This window comes from Molossus molossus, unplaced genomic scaffold (assembly GCF_014108415.1).
Source record: "Molossus molossus isolate mMolMol1 unplaced genomic scaffold, mMolMol1.p scaffold_m16_p_10, whole genome shotgun sequence".
NCBI classification, from domain to species: Eukaryota; Metazoa; Chordata; class Mammalia; order Chiroptera; family Molossidae; genus Molossus; species Molossus molossus.
The window spans coordinates 35200792-35206550 of record NW_023425345.1 but is presented as its reverse complement, the minus strand read 5'-3'; the positions used below and the strand labels follow the sequence as shown (position 1 = coordinate 35206550).

The following is a 5759-nucleotide window of genomic DNA, read 5'->3' as shown; positions in this document are numbered from 1 at the left end:
GGCGGCCACTGCGGGGCTGCAGTGAGGCTGCAGCGCGTGAGATGGCCCAGCGGCCGCTGCCAGTCCCGTCCCTATCGGGTGTTGGGCGTGGGGAGCGTGCACGTTCCACCGTGGCTTTTTCCTCCTCCTCAGCACCATTCCTGGAAAGGGGGCGGAAATGCTGCAGCTTCGACAGTCGTTTTGCTTAAAACAAAGCCAAGGATCTGGAATTAAAAAAAAAAAAAAAAACTGGGGTACGAAAGTGGGGTGAGGGGGAGCAGAAGATTTGGACCGACCCCGCCCCAGCCCCACACTCCAGCCACCAGCCTACGGCGTTTCCTGGTGGTAGAGGCGGCCTTCCTGGGGGGAGGGGAGCACAACACCGCCTTAAAAGCCAAAAAGTCGTGGAAATTGGGGGCGGGGTTGTTGGATCAGTTCAAGTGTATTCGTGGAAAGTAAATTGCAAGATAGTGGCAGTGATTATCTTGGCGTTTGGTAGATTGATCTTCAGACTTTGCAGCCAGCGGACTGCAATGCGAAAGCAGGAAACTGGCATTACGTCAGGAGAGAGGACATCCAAACTGCAAGGGTTGCATCTGCAACCTGGCTCTCTTCCTATCTCAAACCTCCTGTCCCCCCTTTTTCCCCTTGGAGAGACCTCGTTGGTCGCGGGCTCCCGCCCTGCGTGCAGTGCTGCGCTCCGGGGCTTCTCGCAGAGGCGGCGCTGCGGGGCTCGGGCAGGAGCCCGGGCCCTGGGCCACCACACGTCATCCTCCCTGATGAGCTCCGTAGGAGCCATAACTAATTCCTCTTAAAGATCGCCCCGCGCATAGATGGATTCACTGAATTTCAGGGGGGGTGGCGAACCGCACAAATTGGTCTCCTGGAGCGTGAGCTCAGGTCAACCTCAGGAAAGCAGGTGGTGGACGGGGAGAAATCCCAGCAGGGTGTAGACTGGACGAGTTCTCAACACCTTGTCAGGGGTCTTATTTCTCAATTTGAGGGGCGCGGTCACAAGAAACGTGTTCTCTGTTAGGGACCCAACTCCTGCGACCTTGTCACTGCTCTTTAGAAATCTTTTGAGGACCAAGCTGAAGCCCAAGAACACTGAATTAGTACAGTTTGCTTCTTGGAAAATGTTGAGTTTGCCTGCTCTGCCGCTCCCTCACCCCAGGTTCAGGGTTATTACAAGGTAACCTCAATCGTCGGTTCCAGGTGGGAGCCCCACTCCACCCCTGGGCAAAACTTACACAAAAAAAGCTGGTGACAATAGGTAATGATTACTGACTGTTCTGTGCCAGGTAGGCAGGGTGCTGAGGGTTTTGTCAGCCTTTATCTTATATAATAACGAGGTGAGGTGAGTACTGTTATCCTATTTTACAGGCAGGAAATAGATTCTCAGAATCAATGTGTCCACCAGCTAAAAGGATAGGAACCCAGCCAGTCTGACTTCAAAAACCACACTGTTAACCTCTCTGTGCACTGTCTCTGTGGGAGAGCGAATGACTTTGGTCAGGGGACTTGCCAAGTCTCATCTCACATCACACCAAGGAGGCAAGGGCCTTCATGCATCCCTGCTGTCCTGTCAGCTACCATAAACCTAGTCCTGGTTAAACACAGTGTGTGTCAGGGAGCATGTTTAACGCCCTCTCATAAGAGAGACTGTTTAGGAAAACCCAAGTTACGTCAGCTGATTTTCTCATTGCAAGTGTTTGCAACAGTATCTTAGAAAGTCATTTAATGATTAAACTTTATATAGTACTTCAGTCCTAGCTCAGGCCATTGGGTAATGTCAGAGCCTGTTCTCCCCGTTAAAGATATAGGGAACCTAATCTGAGTGAATTATCATGTAAGGGAGAGGTGAGGCCATGTTCAGAATTAGTTGGGAGCCTAATTCAAGGTAAAATGAGTGCTATCTTTGCTTTCCCCTTTGGTTGCCTTATCGTCCATCACTAGCATCAAGGCAGGAAAGAGAGCCAGAGAAGGGAGAATGCTTGTGGTTTGGAAAACTGAGATGAGTGTCTGAGAAGGGAAATTCAAACGAGGAAAGGTTTGGGAGGAGGGTGTTGCCCCCATTTGTACTATTGCTATTGTGTATAATAGAAATAATTGACTTGAAAACCAAGCACCCGATCGAGGGCGAAGCCCAATTCTATCCAAACTGTGGAATGTGAGACCCCGTTTCCTTGTCAGTAGAATGGAGTTAACCTGCCCATCTGCTGATAGCTTTGTTCCTAACATTCTCCTCTGCTGCCTCCTTTTCCTCCTCTGGTCCTGTAGATGCTGGGGTTTCTCAAATGTCCCTTCTAGGCCTGGTCTCTTCTCACTCAACACACTCTCCCTGGATGATCTTACCCAGGTTCTTTTGTTAGCATTTGAAGTGTTTCTCTCTTGCTCAGGTCTCTTTCCTGAGCTCCAGATCCATGTATCTGGCTGTGCGCAGAACATTCCCACTTGGCCACCTCAAACTTAAATGTTCCACACTGAACTACTCATTATCTGTCTCCCAACCACCATTCATAAAAGGTGTGCCCTGCCCTGTATATCTACCCCTTTAGTTGTTCAGATCAAAGCCTGGCTAATTCCTCTTTCCTTTATCCAATACATTCAGTTAATGGCCAACTTCTACCATGGGTCAGGCTGTTAGCTGCTTCTGTCTACCAGCCCCTAAACCCTTCTGCACTGTGCAGCCATAGCCCCGTCATCAAATGCCTCAGTGTCTCCTGTCGCCGTCAGAACAAAGCTACTCAAAACTGGGCCCAGACCTAGGCTTCTAGCTGTTCTTTTGCCTGCACTCCACCCTTCAGCCCTTAAATTCTTTTAGTTTCTTTGATGGTTGCAAATTCTTTTGTTGTTTCTCTGAGCGTTAGCATAGGCTATTCCTAGAATGTGATTATACCATGTCATCTCATCCTCATGGCCCTCCTGACTACCAGCTTCTGCTGTTTCTGTTGTCATCGTATGTCACTTCCTCCAGAAAGCTCTACCCAACTCCACCCTGGGTGCTCCTCCAGCTTGCTCAAAGAACTATTTTCCCATCACAGCACCTATGCACTGTGTACTAAGTGTCCTTTAAATTTGTTGAATCTGTGTCCTTATTCACGTGGAAGAGGAAGACATCAGAATCACTTGGGGTGCTTCATCGACTTGCACCCCCAAACGCCATCGAACCTCACCGCTCCAACCTGCCATGAGTATGCCCTGAGCTGAAAATCATGACACAGTGAACATCCAGTACTGATATAGCGGGCTGTGTCCCTCAAATGTGCTAGGGTAGAAGAAAGAGCTAGAAGGGCAGCTCCACAAGGAAAGGGGTCCTTTCTCTCCTGCCCACCATCATTTCCCTCCTGCCTGGCGCAGCGAGACGGAGTAGGAGACACTCAGATGTACTTGTGCGATTGGTGGGAGATATGAGGATCAGATACAATATGTACAGGCATACCTTGAAGATCGTGGGTTCAGTTCCGGACCACCACAATAAGGGTCAATGTTTCATAAAACTTCTATTTGATTTTCTTGTTGTGCATAAACTGGGCAATTTGAACTTTTAATAGATTTAAATCTTCCAAGTGAATGAAGTAGATGTGGCATGTTTAACTGCCTGTGTTTCAACATAAACACCATCGTTTTGGATACAAAGCATGACAGTGTTGAAGCCATTAAGTATAACATAGGGCTTATTAATTAATTACTAGATTTCAATCTTGAGTATGTTTCCTCTTGGTGGCATTTTGCAAATTGTTTGTATCTTGGAAGTGACTTCAGTAAAAACAGAATGCCTATCCTGGGTCATAATGACCTGTAAAATGTATTTCTTATCACAGGTCATGGTCAAAGAAAGCTGAAAAACAATGACTTAGAAGATCGCAGCAATAGCTTGAGACAGAAAGATCAAGATATAGGTATCCCCTCTTTTCAAAAGTTTGCTTTATATCATGTCACTTCTACGAATACTAAGAGCCTGCATCAGTACCTGTTTTTGCTAACGGAAAGAAGCCAGAGAGGATTTTCACTCTTACCAAAAAAAGCAAAACAAATCCAGCATTCAGTGTCTGTTTTGCAGCAGCTGTTATGGAGGCAGTGCACACCCTGAGCAGTGAGCGTGGCCCCCCAGAATCTCCTTCACCAAATGACACTCTGCATGTCAGCATCAGACCACCATAGCTTTGAACTGTGCCTAAGGGCATCTGCGTATCAACTTCCTTTATCCTGTGCATCCTTCAGCAAGATGTATTCTAAGATATCAGAAAGGCCTAAGAGAACTCATCAGAGTGTTATACTTAACATAAAACTGGACATAATCAAGCATTTTTTGGTACAATTTGATTATTTGGGGGGTCTAGGAACACTCAATGTTTTATATTAATGGTAATTCCTTCTTTGTTTTATACCATTGGTTTACAAGAGATTTCATAGCAACACTCTCCTTTTCGATAGAAGGGGAAGCCTGTATCAGAGAAATTTCTTGAGGAAAACTAAGACTAGTTAACTACAGGTATATCTCATTTCATTGTGCTTTGCTTTATAGTACTTCACAGGTGTTGTGTTTCTTTTTTTTACAAACTGAAGGCAAGCTGCTCCACCAGCGAAAAGATGACAGCTCGCTTTATTGTGATTCTCCTTTTATTATGGTGGTCTGGAACTGAACCCGCAGTACCTTCGAGGTACGCCTGTGCTTGGATGTGGGGGTAAAAGAGAAGGAAATTAAGGGTAAGTCACAGTTCCTAATTGGGGCCTCCAGGGCACATGGGGGTATTGTTCCGTTCACTTCAACCAATATCTCTTGATAGGAAGCCCAGAAACAAGGCGAAGGAGGAAGTCGTGGTGGAGTCTCCACTTAGGTGAAAGAGACTCAAACAGGGTCTGTTGATGAAATGTAGGACATGCAGTCATCAAGTATGCACAAGATGTTACGCAAGCCCAGAGGAAGCCCAGCCCAGGTCTTCACACAAGAAGAGGAGACACCTTTGAGCTGCGTTTTGAAGGCGAGTTCAAGTCTGCCAGCAGCGGAGGTGGGTAGGACACCATACATCGAAGAGCGGAGAGACGGGGCAGCAGGATGTTTGTGTGTGAGTGGCTGTGTGGATGCAGGGGTGTGTGTGTGTCCGTGTGAGCCAATGTCATGAGCAGGCGGTGTCACTGGAACACTAAGAAACCAGAGGTGAAGTTGGCAGGGGTAAAGAGACGGGCTGTGCAAAGCTTTGTCATGCTGAGGAGCTTAACTCTTGTAGGAGATGAAGAGCCACTGATGGGGTTTTTAAGAAGGTGAGCAACAAGGTCACAACCAAGTGACTGTTCTGGAGCACTTGCTCTGGCAGCGACGTGGGAAAGACCTTTAAGCAGAACTAGGAGACTAGAAATGAAGACACTAGATGAGTCCAGGTGAGATGATGGCCTGCATTAGGCAGTGAGAAGGGATGAAGAGAAAGAGAGCCCACCAAAACTAGCAAGGTGAGGCTGCTAACTGGGTATAGAGAACTCTATCAGTCAGTATTTGATGCAGAAAATAGAACCCGTGCCAGTGAATTTCATAGAGGAAATTTAACATGGGGAACTATTTCAAGGGGTGTTAGAAAAATGAAAGGGCAAAGAGGAAATAGTTGGGAACCCTGAGATTAGGAAGAACAGGGCTACTATCCCTAAGGCGGGAGGGGCAAAGGGACAGGAGCTGTGGCTGCCGGGAAGGAACTGGACCACCAAAGAGATGCAGTCACCTGAAGCAAAGAGAGGAAAGAAATGCCCCTTGTTCTGTTACCTCCCCTGGCCAGGCCCACCTGCTG

General features: G+C 47.4%; 1 long non-coding RNA gene across 1 annotated transcript; it reads left to right on the top strand.

Moving 5' to 3' along the window:
* The first annotated feature begins 3857 nt into the window (after positions 1-3857).
* LOC118624036 lies at positions 3858-5222 on the top strand. The gene is made up of 4 exons (XR_004958322.1): positions 3858-3881; positions 4549-4689; positions 4770-4991; positions 5211-5222. It is a non-coding gene; the product is annotated as an uncharacterized LOC118624036 (long non-coding RNA).
* Positions 5223-5759: the final 537 nt, after the last annotated feature.